We start from the raw sequence: 15,401 nt of genomic DNA on the forward strand, positions 1-15,401 counted from the left end.
GCTCATCATGCATTTTCTCTGCCCTACCCCTAGAATTGTCCATTTCTCTAAGAAACCCTGGTTTCTTGTATTGGCAAATTATGTTTATATCCAGTACCCAGGATGTCTGGGTACTGGGTATACTCCTTGCTATAGGGTTATCACTGTTTTTTAGGCCTTCTTAGAGGACATAGCTGGGAAATATACATGTATATACTAATCCATGTATCTGTATACTTCTATAATTATTTATGTATCTATCCATCTTATTATATATTAAGCTATATATATTAAGTTCATATTGTTGTCTGTAACTCTAATCCAGTACCACAGGGTTCATGCTAGGCTTCCCTACTTTGGGTATTTCTTTATAAATGTTTGATAGATTTCATTAGTAAAACTATCCAGACCTGGAGATTTTCTTTTTTTAAAGTTTTAAACTAAAAATTCAATTAATAGTTATGGGACTATGCAGCTTATATCATTGTAAGTGAATGTTGATAGTTTGTGGTTTTAGGAAATTGATTCATTTAATCTAAGTTGTTGAATATATGTACATAGAGTTGTTTACAGTATGTCCTTATTCTTTAAATGTTTATGGGTTCTATAGTGAAATCTCTATTTTTGTATACATATTATATTTAATAAATTGAGAATTTGTATCTTCTCCCTTTTTGTCTTTGTCAGTCTAGCTAGAAAGACTTGTATTGCTTATATTGATCTTTTTGAAGAGTTTTAGTTTTATTAATTTTTTGGTATTAATTTTATTCTTTTCAGTTTCTTTGATTTCTGCTCTTTATTATTTCCTTCCTTCTAATTGCTTTGTGTTTAATTTCTTTTCTCAATTTCTTAAGTTGGAAGCTTTGATTGTTAATTTTATACTTTTCTTTTTTCTAATGTAAGCATTTAATGCTATAAACTATCCTTTAAATGCTGCTGTAACAAGCGACCACAAACAGTGGCTTTAAAATAACACAAATTTATTATCTTACAGTTCTGGAGCTCAAAAGTTTTAGGCAAATCTCACTGGGCTAAAGTCAAGGTGTAAGCATGGCTATACTCCTTTCTGGAAGCTCTAAAAGAGAATCCATTTTCTTACTTTTTCCACCTTCTAGACATTTCACTCTTTCCTTAGCTTATGGCTCCTTTCAGCAATGGCCTTACTACTTACTTCATTATATTTGAATAACATTTCTTTTCTACTATTCTTTTTTTGACTGTCCTTTAATTGCTATCTTTTCATCTTTTACATTTGTTGTAATTATTTGTATATTTGGATTTATTCCTGTCATTTTCTTATTTGTTTTTCATTTGTTGCCATCTTATATATTTCTCTTTTCTGTTTCTCTGTTTTCCCTGCCCCACCTTTTTATTGGTTATTTGATTTTTTTTTTTTTTTTGGTTAGGTATTCTATTATGACATGTGTTTTTAACTATATCTCTCTGTATAGTTTTTTTTTTTAAATGGTTGCTCTAGGGATTACAATATGCTTAATTTTTCACAGTCTACTTAGAATGAGTATTTTACTACTTCAAGTGGCACATAGAAACTGTACAATCATAAAAGTCCCTTTGCTCCCCACACCTTATGTTGTACTTGTCTTTTACGTTGTATTATATGTATATGTGTGTATATGTGTATATATATACACACACATATATATACAGAAAGCTACATCTATGTACTTTTGCTTTCAACTGTCAAACATATTTTAAGGAACTCAAGAAGATAAGAATAGTCTGTTATTTTTGCTGAAATATTTAACATTCTTTTGCTCTTCCTATATTCCTGATGTTTCAAATTTTCTTTCTAGTATAATTTCCCATCTATTGGAAGAACTTTCTTTAGCAATTCTTTTTTTTTTTTTTAAGCCAGTCAAATTTAGCAGTGGGGGGTTGAATACCAACTTTAGTGACACTAATGTTAATAAGTTCTGATAACCCAGTGCCATTGGACCAGCCTCTTTAGCAATTCTTTAAAAGTAGTTTCTTATTTTTTTTTTTTTTTTTTTTTTTTTTTTTTTTTTTTGGGAAGGTTTCTCAGGTGTAATAAAAGTAGTTTCTATTGTCAACACATCGACTTAGTTTTCCTTCACCTGTGAGTGTATCTATTTCACCTTCATCTCTGAAGGATATTTTAGCTGAATATAGAAATCTGGGTTGACAGTTCTTTTCTTTCAGAGCGTTAAAAATATTTCACTTCCTCCTGGATTGCATCAGTTCTGAAAATAAATCATTTGACTACTTTTTCCACTAAAAATAATGATAAATTTTCCTGGTTGCTTTTAAGATTTTTTCTTTGTCTTTCATTTTCTGAAGTTTAATTAAGATGCATCTGGGCATTGGATTTCTTTGTATTTATCCTGTTTGGGCATTTGCTGTGCTTTTTGAATCTGTAAGTTTATATCTTTCAGAAAATCTGGAAAATATTTTCATAAAATAGTTTTACTTATACTGAACTTTTTCTTCTCTCCTGCTGGTATTTGAATGTCACAGATATTGGACCTGAGGCCCTCTTCATTTTTTCCCCCCCAGTCTTTTTCTCTTTGTTCTTCAGGTTGGGTAGTTTCTATTTATCTGCAGTAAATTCACTGATATTTTCTTCTGTCATCTCCATTCTCTATTGAGCTCATTTAGTGAGCTTTTAATTTTGGTTATTGATATTTTTCCACTTCTAAGATTTCCATTTGGTTCTTCATATCTTCTATTTCTTTTCCGAATCTATTTTTTCATTTGTTTCAAGAATGTTTGCTCCTACTTATTGAAGCATTCTGTAATAGTTGCTTTAAAATCTTTAATATCTTTTTTAGATAATTTCAACACCTGTGTTTTCTTGGTTTTGGCATTTTCCCCACACTTTTGATATTTTGATATCCCACATTTTTGATATTTTCCTATTTCTTTGTATACGTAGTAAGTTAACGTTATACTCTACACATTTGACTATTACACTAGGAGACTTTGGGTCCTGTTTAAATCTTATGTAGAATGTTGATGTATTTGTTTTAATAGGTACTCGACCCAGTTCGATTCAGAATGCAAATTCCTATGGATTGTGATTATAGAGTCACAATTTTCAATTCAGTTCAATTTTCAAAGCCTTTGCCATTTTGTTTGGTTTTGCCTCACATGTGTACCATGTGGTGGAACTTGAGTGGTGGTCTGTCTCATAATTCAGTTCTCAAAGTCCACGTATACTTGTTTGGGTCAGACCCACACACATGCCACTCAAGAGTGAGCCCAGGAGTTCATATAAACAACTTTGAGGTATTGCTCTCCCAAGCTCCTCCTTGTTTGTGATCTCCCATTAATTTCTGATTCCCTGTGACTCCCTGTTTCCAATCTCTAACCAGGAAGGTGGGGCTTTATTTATCCCTCTTTAATGTGTATTCCTGCAACTGTGTCCATATTTGGGGCAAGTGGCTGAGAAAGAGAAACAACAGGGATCCACTACATACTCTTGGACCATAGCTCCTGTGATCAGAGAGGTAGTGTCCCCTACCTCAGAGTTTTAGATTCCTAATGGTCTCTGTTGCCACTGCTTCCATGGGTGTCTTGGCTTGAGAGAATAGTGAAAAAAGGAAAAAATTGGGGATTTTCATACCTTCTTGTGAGTATTAAGAGATCCCTTTCCCTTTCCTTGAGCCAGAACTAGAGGGATTCTCCTGAAGCTTTCCATTTGGACTTTATTAAGTTCAGTCTGGTTGATACCAGAGATAGGGGGAAATTGGTAAACCTGTTATTGCTTCAGAGGTACTTCAAATTCTGGTCTTACAAATCTGCCTACTACTGGCTTTTCAGAGTTCTCAAGTAGCTGCTGCATGCATTCTATCCGGGTCTTGTTGTTACATTTATGTGCTGGGTGTATGATTACTCCATTTTATCTGGAACTGAAATTCTGACTTAAGATTTTTAATTTTGTCTCTTTAGGAATTTTACAAGAAACTGAAGTTTTGATTCAAATATATTTTGAATTGAAACCAGAAATGTACTAGAGTTTAGATTCTTTCATTTGATTAAGGTAAGATTATTTAATAAAACTTAATCATGCCTGTACTGTACATTTTAAAACTTATATTTTAATGTGTGCTTTATTAACACATTTTAATTTTCCAGTCTAACCTGAGATTCTGATCTCAGAAAATATTTCTGAGATATGATTCATTTACCATTTAAATATCTAATACTCCTGTTAACAATTACTAGATGCAATGGAAACATGATTATATATTCAGTGAAGGTGTTATTTACTAATAATCAAATCTGTTTGCCTAGAACAGGAGTCAGCAAACTATGGCCCACAAGCCAGCCATCTGTTTTGATAAAGTTTTATTGGAATATATTTCTACTCATTTATTACATATTATCTATGGCTGCTCTAGCACTAGAGTGGCAGAGTTCATTAGTTGGAACAGTGTCTGTGTAGTCCATAAGCCAAAACTCTGGACCTTTTAGAGAAGTTTGCTGACCCTTGGCCTAGACAACTGAATCAGGGTATCTTACTATGCCATGCAATTATAATATGTGAAGTGGTAGCTAACTGGTTTTAGTTGTCAGTAAAGGTTGTCATATTAAAACTCATTAGAGATTTAAAAATGTGAATAAATAAGTGTACCTACATTAAGCCTAACTTCTTGAAGTGAAGGGTCTGTGTTATTTCTTAGAGGAGGTACTGGTTTTCTAAAATAAATGATTTTAAAAATAAGATAATGCTGTGAGCAGTTAAATACCAAGTGCATATTTCTAAGTAGAAGGCTTCATTTTGCTTTGATCTTGAAAAATGAAAGTTTGTATAATAAAGATCAAGCTTGTTCCTACTCTAAAAACTTAAACACAAATGAATTTATTTAATTATATTTTGTCTTTTCTACTAAATTTAAACAGAACTAATAGTGCCGTATTTCCCCGAAAATAAGACAGGGTGTTATTTTATTTTTCCTCAAGAAGATACCCTAGGGCTTATTTTAAGGGGATGTGTTACTTTTTTTTGACGGTACAATAATCTACATTTATTCAAATATAGTTAAGTCGTCTTCTTCTGGAACATCATCATAACTCTCAAACCCCGAATTCCATCCTGAATTTCTTTTTTTTTGAGACGGAGTCTCACTTTGTTGCCCAGGCTAGAGTGCCGTGACATCAGCCTAGCTCACAGCAACCTCAAACTCCTGGGCTCAAGTAATCCTCCTGCTTCAGCCTCCCGAGTAGCTGGGACTACAGGCATGCGCCACCATGCCCAGCTAATTTTTTCCATATATATTAGTTGGCCAATTAATTTCCTTCTATTTATAGTAGAGATGGGATCTTGCTCTTACTCTTGCTCAGGTTGGTTTCGAACTCCTGAGCTCAAACTATCCGCCCGCCTTGGCCTCCCAGAGAGCTAGGATTACAGGCAGCTAGGATTACAGGCGTGAGCCACCGGCCCGGCCCATCCTGAATTTCTTGCGACTCTATTTTCTTTAGAACCATTGACCCCAGTCTCTCACGTCGAGCAATAGAGCTCTCATGGGGCAGATGAGAAGGGCTGCTCATCTTCTTTACCGCTCCGCAACGAAATGCATGGGTTGTGCAGATATGCTGCATAGCCACTCCCATCACTAGGTCTTATTTCAGGATTAGGCTTATATTGTGCAAATGCTTAGAAATCCTGGCCCAGCACCATGGCTCATGCCTGTAATCCTAGCTCTCTGGGAGGCCGAGGCAGGCAGATTGCTTGAAGTCAGAAGTTCGAAACCAGCCTGAGTAAGAGCAAGACCCCGTCTCTACTATAAATAGAAAGAAATTAATTGGCCAACTAATATATATAGAAAAAATTAGCCAGGCATGGTGGCACATGCCTGTAGCCCCAGCTACTCGGGAGGCTGAGGCAGGAGGATTGCTTGAGCCCAGGAGTTTGAGGTTGCTGTGAGCTAGGCTGACGCCACGGCACTCACTCTAGCCTGGGCAACCAAGTGAGACTCTGTCTCAAAAAAAAAAAAATCCTGCTAGGGCTTATTTTTATGGGTAGGTCTTATTTTCGGGGAAACACGGTATTTGGAGAGAGTAATGATTGTATGTTTTTAATTTGTTCTAGTAACATAAGTGGTTTCGAATATTTGAAGTTTTAAATGAAAACAGGCTAATATAAGATTTTGTTTAATGGTTAAAATTGGAATTACGTTTGTCTGTGAGTTTTAAATTAAACCATTTATACTTTCCTAAAGTTATGAGTGTCTAAAATACATAAGGTATAAAAAGAAATTAAAATTTGAGCTTAGAAAATCTATAAACCGTTTGCTGTACTCTTCTTTTAAAATATGTCATATATAGAATTTCCAACCCATATCAGATAAAGGAATTTTCTGGTTTAGGACACCAAAATCTGAAAAAAAATTTTGCTGGTTTCCAGGTAATCTTAACAAAATAAGGTAAGTTCCTAAAATCTTCGCATTATAAAGAATGGTGTAATTTGAAAAGCAGTTTCTTTTATGTCATGCTTAGCCTGAGATATATTTAGTTTCCTAATGGATTTATGTGAGGTATCTTTGCTTGTGTTCTTATAATACCAGTTTAGAACTTCTAAAAATTTACTTTTTAAAGGGGGAAATCTAGACATTTATCTGAGGGAAAACATCTTTTTATACCATCATACATTTTATATTTAAATCAGTATGGATTTAGAATTTGAATGCTTATACATTTGAATTATGAAAAATGATAAAATTAAGCTCCAGAAGAAGGGATGAGAATCTTGATAACTTTAATATGTTAATGAGGCCACCTTAGCATTGTGTGTGTAGCTGTAGCCTAAACTGATTTGGGTTTGGAGAGTACCTATCTGATTCATAGACTGAGACTTATGAATAAATAATTTATTATGAATAAGTAAATAAAATTTCCTTTTAGATGATGGATTATGTAAGAAGGTACTGCTGAAGTTTCTTTTACCTCTATTGAAATCATATCTTAAGACATCTTTTTTTTTTTAAACTTCCCTGATTTATGTTCCAGTTGTGGTACTTAAAAGTAAAGCAAGGGGAAATCTATAGAAAAGTTCACACTTTGATTTTCTCTTTCATGTAACTTTAGAGTATTTAGATTTTTCTAGGTCAGCATAAAATATTTCATTTCAAAAATCAAATACTGAGTCATTGCCAGTTTGATGTTAAATATGTGAGTTAAAGATGGGGTAGGAAATCTTTGGTATATTGAGTATATAGCTTGTCTTTTAGAATGGTCCATGGCCTGTTCAGAACCAGCCACACAGCAGGAGGTGAGCAGCCCGTGGGCAAGCAAAGCTTCATCTGAATCTACAGCCCCGCTTCCCATCGCTGGCATCACTGCATAAGCTCCGCCTCCTGTCAGATCCGCAGCAGCATTAATTAGATTTTCATAGCTCGAACCCTACTGTAAACTGGCTATGCGAGGGATCTAGGTTGTGCACTCCTTGTGAAAATCTAATGACTGATTATCTGAGGTGGAGCTGAGGCGGTGATGCTAGTGCTAGTGAGTGGCTGCAAATACAGATTATCATTAGCAGAGAGGTTTGACTGCATAATAAATGTAATGCACTCGAATCATTCTAGCCCACCCCCTCCCCCCAGAAAAATTGCCTTCCACGAAATTGGTCTCCGGTGTCAGAAAGGTTGAGGACCACTGTTTTAGACTATTGTGGTTGGATAAGAAAGGGCCTGAATGGACTCGTTTTGTAATTTTCCCTGTTCATATCTAAAAGACTAAAAGAGAATGTCAACTTTTTACTTTTGTATATGCTGATCAGTATCAGCTGTTATAGTAGCTATTTGCAGTGTTGAATTTTTGACATGAGTATTTTTACCGCTACAACAATGTGGACATGTATATTATTTCTGCATAGCTGTTTGGATAGTAAAAAAAAATGAGTTTGGAAAGAAACTAGTAATATAAAAACATCTTACTTTAATGACCACTACGGGCATTCTTTAAAAATGATAAACATTCTTTAAAAATGTTAAATAATGTGTTTTTGAATAATTTTTTTTGTACACAGTCATTTTATTTTCTATTAAATAAAAATTTTTTTAGAAAAAAAATTTTATCCATAGAATTTGCTGTCAAGAAAGGTATATGTACACTTGAAATGGGGAATAAAGAGTGTTTTTCTCTTTTCTTTAAGCTTTTTAAAAAACTTTTTATTTTAAAATAATTTTAGATGAACAAATAAGTTGTTAAGATAGTATAGGACAGAGCATTTTTGTGTATTCTTTACTCAGCTTCCCATAATGTTAACATCTTACTTAACCATGGTGTAGTGATCAAAACTGAAAAATCAATATGGACTTAGTAAATTAGACTTTATTAGAATTTCACCAGTTTTTCCACTAATGTCCTTTTTCCAGGATCCCACATTACATTTAGTTGTGATATTTCCTTGATCTCCTCTAATCTCTGGCAGTTCCTCAGTCTTTCTTTGTCTTTGATGACTTTCGTATTTTGGAAGACTATTAAATGTTTTATAAAATGTCACTCAATTAGGGTTTCTCTGTTGTTTTCTCATAATTAGGTTGAAGTTACAGATTTTGGGAAAGAATACCACAGAGGTAATATGCCTTTCACAGCATATACTATCATGGGTTCCATGCTGTCAGGGTGTCTGATTACTGGTAATATTAACCTTTATCACTTGGTTATGGTGGTATGTGCCAGATTCCTCCATTGTAAAGTTAATATTTTCCCCTTAATTAATAAATATTTGGGGGAAAATACTTTGAGGCTCCACAAATATCCTGTTTCTTCTTAAATTTTTGGTCACTACTTTTAGCATTTATTCATGGATCTTGCCTGCAACAGCTGGTATTCCAATGGTCATTTTTTATTCCCCTTATTCCCTCTATATTTACCAATTACCATTCTTCTGTGACAGAGAGTAGTCCCTCCTCTCACATTTATTTATTTACTCATTTATATATATTAGTGTGGATATTTACTTTATTCTGAATCAATATCATTTATTTTGTTGCTCAAACTGATCTAGCTTTGGCCACTGGGAGTATTTCTGCATCCTTTCAATATGTCAGAGTTCTTTTTGTTTCCTCCTTTTCTTAAAAAGCAGTTCCTTACTTTCTGGCTTCTTAAGATGCTTCAGGCTCATCTTGCATTTTCCCTTCTCCAGCCCTGGAATCATGCACTTCTCCAAGGAACCCAGGTTCATCTTATTTGAGAATATTATTTAGAAACCAACATTTGGGTGCTAATTTGCTTATTGCTACTGAGTGGCTACTGCTTTTAGGCCTCTCAGCTATCAGAGCTAGGAAATGTTAGTATGTTTACTAACCCACATTTATATACACATCTATATTTATTTCTGTGTCAATCTGTATATACATTCAAAATTTTTTTCATTTAAAAGTTTATACTGATACCTTCAACTCCAGTGTAACATCACAGGGATCATTCTAGTATTCCCCTTTTGCTTATTTGAATTTATTTCTCCCACAGTGAGAAATCTGACTCTCTCATCATCTACAATATACTTATGTAATTGTTATACATTTATAGTAGTTTCAAAATTGGTAACCCATACTCCTATGAGAAACAAATTTACCAAATAGAATACAATGTCTGTGTATAGTTCCTTTTATCTTTATTCCCACAGTATCTAGCCAAAATGCTTTTTTCCAAAGTTAGTTAGGTCAGATCTTTTCTTCCATATCCCCTTCAGTTCACTGTGTCATTGATTTGTACCACAGTTAGATTCATTTTTCAGTTTTCACCTTATCTTGGGTTTCCCTGACATCCCAGTTGTTTGTTTTTAATTTACATGCAGTAAAATACACCTTTTGTGTTATATAGTTCTGTGGTGTTTTTAAAAATTCATAGAGTCATGTATCTGCCAACAACAGTTCCATGACCCCAGGATTCCCTTGTGCTGCCACTTTGTAGTCAGTCCCTCTCCCCATCCTCAACCCCAGGCAACCACTGATGTGTTTTCCACCACCCTTTAGTTAGCCTTTTCCAAAATCTCACATACATAGAATCATACAGTATGTAACCTTTTAGGTCTGGTTTCTTTCACTTAGCAGAATACATGTAACTTTCATTCATTTGTTTTACAAATCATTAGTGTGAACCTTTTTGTTGCTGAGTAGTGTTTTATTATATGTACCACAGTTTGCTCAATCATTTATCTGTTGTAGGACATCTGGGTTATTTCCAGTTTTGGTCTATTATGAATAAAGGTACTACAAACATTTACATAAAGGGTTTATGTTTGTGTGTGTGTCTACACATGTATCTACATAAGTTTTTGTTTCACTTGGGGTAAATACCTGGGGGTGGGATTATGGACTTTATCGTAGGTATATATTTAACTTCACAAGACACTGCCAAACTTTTTCCAAGTGGATGTGTGATTTTGCCTTCCCTCCACTAGTATTTGAGAGTTCTTACTGCTCTGCCCTTGTCAGCACTTGATATTGTCAGTTAGTTTGTGCCTTTTAGATATTCTAATATATGTGTAGTAATATCTCATGGTTTTAATTTGCATTTCCCTAATGACCAATGATGTTGAGCTCTTTTACATATGTCATCCATATATTTGTGAACGAGCAGCTGGTCTCTCTTATTTCTCTTTTATGATCAGCCAGGTGAATAGTCTTTCTAATATCTTTTGATTGAATTAGTTACCCTCATCTCTAATTATTTGGCTGTACTTTATAATAAAATATACATTTCTATATATGAGTTTTGGTTATCTGTTCTTATTACTGGGGAATGTATGTGTAGTTTTTATATAGCTGAGTATTTAACTGATAATTTCATTGTTGTCCAAAGCTAGATTGCTTTATAGGAATCTAGTCAAACATTATATCTGTGACTGAAAAAATATGTAAGACAAGGTAAAGTGTAATAAGTCCTGCTAGTGCTGAAGATTGGCTTTGGGTGTGGACAAATTTCACCTTAGGAAAATAAATTTTAGGGCCTTAAGTGAGATCTTTTCCCCTTTGACTGTCAAATGAACAAACAAACCTGATGCTTTCTTGAGATGTCTGTCTATATATGCAACCTTTGGTGTGTTCTTACAACTGATCAGTTAATACTAAGTGAAATAGATTAAAAATGAATGTTTTTAAATTTTGGCCACTTTCCATAAATGTTTAAACTGACAACTAAAAATAATTTAATGTATTGCTTCATTGAGCTGAGTTAATAAAAATGTGTGGAACACTTACCTCTCCTTGTGTTTCAGAGACTACTGCTAAGTAACCAATGACTAATTGAATTCTTAGCTTACATTTGGTTTTTGTCAGAATGGAATAAGGATTTATCAAGTTTTAGTGGGTGCTTTATACCCTATTTGAACCTTGTATTTACTATTTTTTAAAGACCTATATTTAATCTATTAAAATGTGTACAAGGATGCCATGTTGTTTAATTAGGCTTTTCTGTTTGTTTGCTGTATAAGGCAACTTTGAGAACTTAATATATTACATGAAATAATATGCTTAAATTGGGAAAATACTATATATCTTAAAGGATAGCATTCCTGTGACATCATTTAGGTAATTATGATTGATTTTGTTGATAATTCTAGTTTACTGAGTTGTTCCCCATTTCAGTAAGAGAAAGCAAACTTAAGCAGTATTTTGTTTACATACTCAGATTCTGAAAATAATGTTACTATTAGAAGATAATTTTTTTTCCCTTTAGAATGAGCATGTTTCTTCAAATGTCCTGTTTGGTTGTATGATTATATCATGGGTATTTCTAACGGCTAAACCCAGTGTTGTTGTTAATATGATAATGACAGTCTTTGATTTAAACTAGCAGTTTTGTAATAGAAAATGCAGACCATTTTATAGTGGATGCTCTAGTCACTGTATATAATTTATAATGTTCTCCCTTCTCAGGCCCTATTTGTAAATGAGCTATAAGTAGTCAAATAGTGTTTTCCCAGGCTTATAAAAAGAAAAAATACTCTATATACATATATTATAAATAATTTTTTTATTTATATAGGAAAAATATGGAGTTTTATTTGTTTTTTAAGGACTTGGGATAGTAGTCTACTTCCTTATTTATAGAAGATTAGAAAAGTGAACTTTGTGACTTCAGTTAAGTATGCTTTAGACCCTGAGACTGATAAAGTGGCAACTGCTGGCAGCTGTATGTATGTGACAGTTGGCAGTATCAGTTTTACCTTTTAATGCTGAAATGAGCATTTCTGAAATTGGGGAATTGAGGAAGAATGGAGTTTAACTTCTTTTGAGCAGTTGTTCTTTGGTTGACTGACTCAGGCACTTTGTTTTCCATATTATTTTGTTTAATACTCACAATTAGCCTACAAAGTAAATGTGATTATCCACATTTTACAAATAAAGAAAATTATTCAAGGTAACACAGCTAATAGTGGCAGAGTTAGGATCTGAACTTTGTCTTCTGACCTAAAAGTTCATGCTTTTATCTACTATACTATATTGTTTCTCCTAAGGTTAGAAAAGTAATGAAAATTACTAGAAAATCTCTCTAAACTTTTAAGCCTCTGGGAGGGGAAACTAATAATTCAACAAGACTGAGATTATCTCAACCTTGTATAGTGTTTTTCTCAACTTTAAGGAGCTTCCTTTAGGAAAAGCTATTTTACGGATGTTATATAAGGGAACCACCAGCATAATACTCATTAATCTAATCATATGGCTAAATCTCCATTTGGTATCTCAGAAAGAATTCTCTAATGACATTAGTGATAATTAATAGTCTTCTTGAAAACAAAAAGCATCTGTGAATCAAATATTATACATGTCTGCATTGCTGTTAGCAATAAAAATACTTGTCTTAAAAATTCAACACTGCAAATATACTTTTTTGAAAGTCTGATTAAACTCTTAAAAATGATAGTATACAATAATATTGGCAAAACAAACTGTTGTATATCTGCAAATAATGCTTTAAATTGTTTTGTCAATAAACTCATTTTATGGTAGATCAATAAATTCCACTTGCACAGTGATTAAATTATCTTTACCTTAATGATAATTTGCTGTGTAGTGATGTTATACTGTCAAGATTAATGACTTTATGTAGAATTATCAATTGTAAGGGTTTTCTTAACATTTTTGTTATGTTAGCAACCTGTACACTTAATGTAAATCTATCTATAGGCCAGTCATTAGTTCTTTAGTATTTATTTCCAGCATATTAATATTCTCAAATCAATAAACATAGAAAATATTTCAAGTACATGATTGATACAGGAAAATAGACCCCAAAACTGGGGTCCAGCCTGAAGGCCAAGTGGGTTCTTGGCTTTGCACAGGAAAGAATTCAAGAGCAAGCCAGCAGAGTAAGGCAAAAGTAAGTTTATTGAAGTTAGAAAAGAAAAAAAAAGAAAGGTGGCTGCCCCATCGACAGAGTAGTGGTTCTCAGAGCAAGAGAGAGTAGCACTATGTGTGTTTCCAGGGTCTTATTTTATACCTTCTATTTAATTTTCTGTTAAGTGGAGGGAGGGTTATTCATAACATTTCTAGGAAAGGAGTGGGGAGTTACTGGAACTGGGGTCCCTCCTCTTTTTAAACCATATAGGCTAACTTCTAGGAGTTACTGTGGCATTTGTAAACTGTTGTGGCATTAGTGGGAGTTTCTTTTAGTATGCTAAACAGGGAGTAATGAGCAGCAAGTATAATCTGAGGTCATTTTTCACAGCCATCTTGGTTCTAGCTGGTTTTGGCTGGTTTCTCCACTGCCTCTTGTTTTAACAGAGACCTTGGTTCAGCTTTTATGACTTCTTATTGAGCACAGTCTATCAGTTCCCTATCTCATGATGAAATTATATGGAAAATTGTTTCAGTGTATATAAGCAGTCAAACTATAGACTCTTTGTTCAAAAAGTGATAAATGTTAGTTGACATTTGGTAAGGAAAAAGTCCTTAATTCAATAACTAAATAATTCAATATTTCTTTCGTAATATTCCAAGTTAAAGCACATTTTAGTACTAAGTGGGATGATATAAAAGCATTACCTGAGTCTGTCTATATATTTATTTCAATTTTGGAGGTAGATCAGCAAAGGTAGAAAGTTGCAATAGAAAGCACAGCCTTAATAGTCTAAAGAGTTGAGTCTAATGTTGGTGTAGCCAAAACTGGTTATGTAACTTTGGACAAAGCATTAAACTCTAGATCTTAATTTTTTTTAATCTATAAATAAAGTAGTTGGACTATGGTTTCCAAGATTATTTTCAGCTCCATGATATTTTTTGTTTCTATTTTTGTGTGTTAAAATATATCAAATACACATACATAAAATTTACCATCTTAACCATTTTAAATTTACAATTCAGTATACTTCAGTATGTTCATCATGCTGTGCCTCTATCTCCATTATTCTTTTCATCTTGCAGAATGGAAACTCTGTACCCATTAATCAGTAACTCCCCATTTTCCTCCCTCCTCCTAGCTCCTGGAAACCACCATTCTACTGTATGCCTTTATGATTTTAACTACTCTAAGTACCTCATACAAGTGAAATCATAAATCATACAGTATTTATCTGTTTGCAACTAGCTTATTTCACTTAGCAAAATGTCCTCAGGATTCATCTGTGTTGTAGCATATAATAGAATTTCTTTCTTTTTAAGGCTAAATAATATTCCATTATATGTATATAACACATTTTGCTAATCCATTCATCTGTTGATGGATACTTGGGTTGCATCCACATTTTAGCTATTATAAATAATGCTCTATGAATGTAGGTATACAAATATCTCTTTAAGATCCTGTTTTCAGTTCTTTGGGGGTGTATACTGAGAAGTAGTGGTAACTCTATTTTCAATTTTTTGAGCTATCTCCATACTGTTTTCCACAGCAGCTGCACCATTTTACATTCCCTACCAACATGCATAAGGGTTCCAATTTCCTTATGTTCTTGCCAACACGTCTTTTCTTTTCTTTTTTTTAATAGGAACCTTAATGGATATGAGGTACTATCTCGTAATTTTTATCTGAATTCTCTAATGATTAGTGATGTCGAGCATCTTTTCAAGCACTTGGCCATTTGTATATTTTCTTTTGAGAAAAGTCTATTCAAGTCCTTTGCCCATTTTTGTTGAATTTTAGGGATTCTCTGTATATTATGGATATTAAATCCCTTATCAGATATGTAATTTGCAAATATTTTCTCCCATTCTGTACGTTGCCTCTTTACTATGTTGATATTGTCTTTTGATGCACATTTTTTAATGAAGTCCAATTTTTCATTTTTTTCTTTTGTTTTCTGTGTCTTTGATGTCATGTACAATAAATCATTACCAAATCAAATGTTGTAAAGTTTTTGCCCTGTTTTCTTCTTAGCTTTATAACGTAAGGTCTTACATTTAATTTTAATTCTTTGATATATTTTTATACATGATGTTAAGTAAGGATCCAACCTCATTTTTTTCATATGTGGATATCCAATTTTCACAGCA

The 15,401-nt window shown here is 33.4% G+C and overlaps 1 protein-coding gene across 1 annotated transcript in view; it reads left to right on the top strand.

The window, feature by feature from the left end:
• Positions 1 to 15,401, top strand: part of GLCE (glucuronic acid epimerase) — a 117,466-nt gene that overhangs the window by 49,513 nt on the left and 52,552 nt on the right. The window contains exon 2 of the mRNA XM_012768346.2: positions 3,910 to 4,000. The gene's annotated coding sequence lies outside the window, so the exon portion shown is untranslated. The remainder of the gene's footprint in view (positions 1 to 3,909; positions 4,001 to 15,401) is intronic.

The sequence above is a fragment of the Microcebus murinus genome, chromosome 6 (genome assembly GCF_040939455.1).
Source record: "Microcebus murinus isolate Inina chromosome 6, M.murinus_Inina_mat1.0, whole genome shotgun sequence".
In the NCBI taxonomy this organism is placed as follows: domain Eukaryota; kingdom Metazoa; phylum Chordata; class Mammalia; order Primates; family Cheirogaleidae; genus Microcebus; species Microcebus murinus.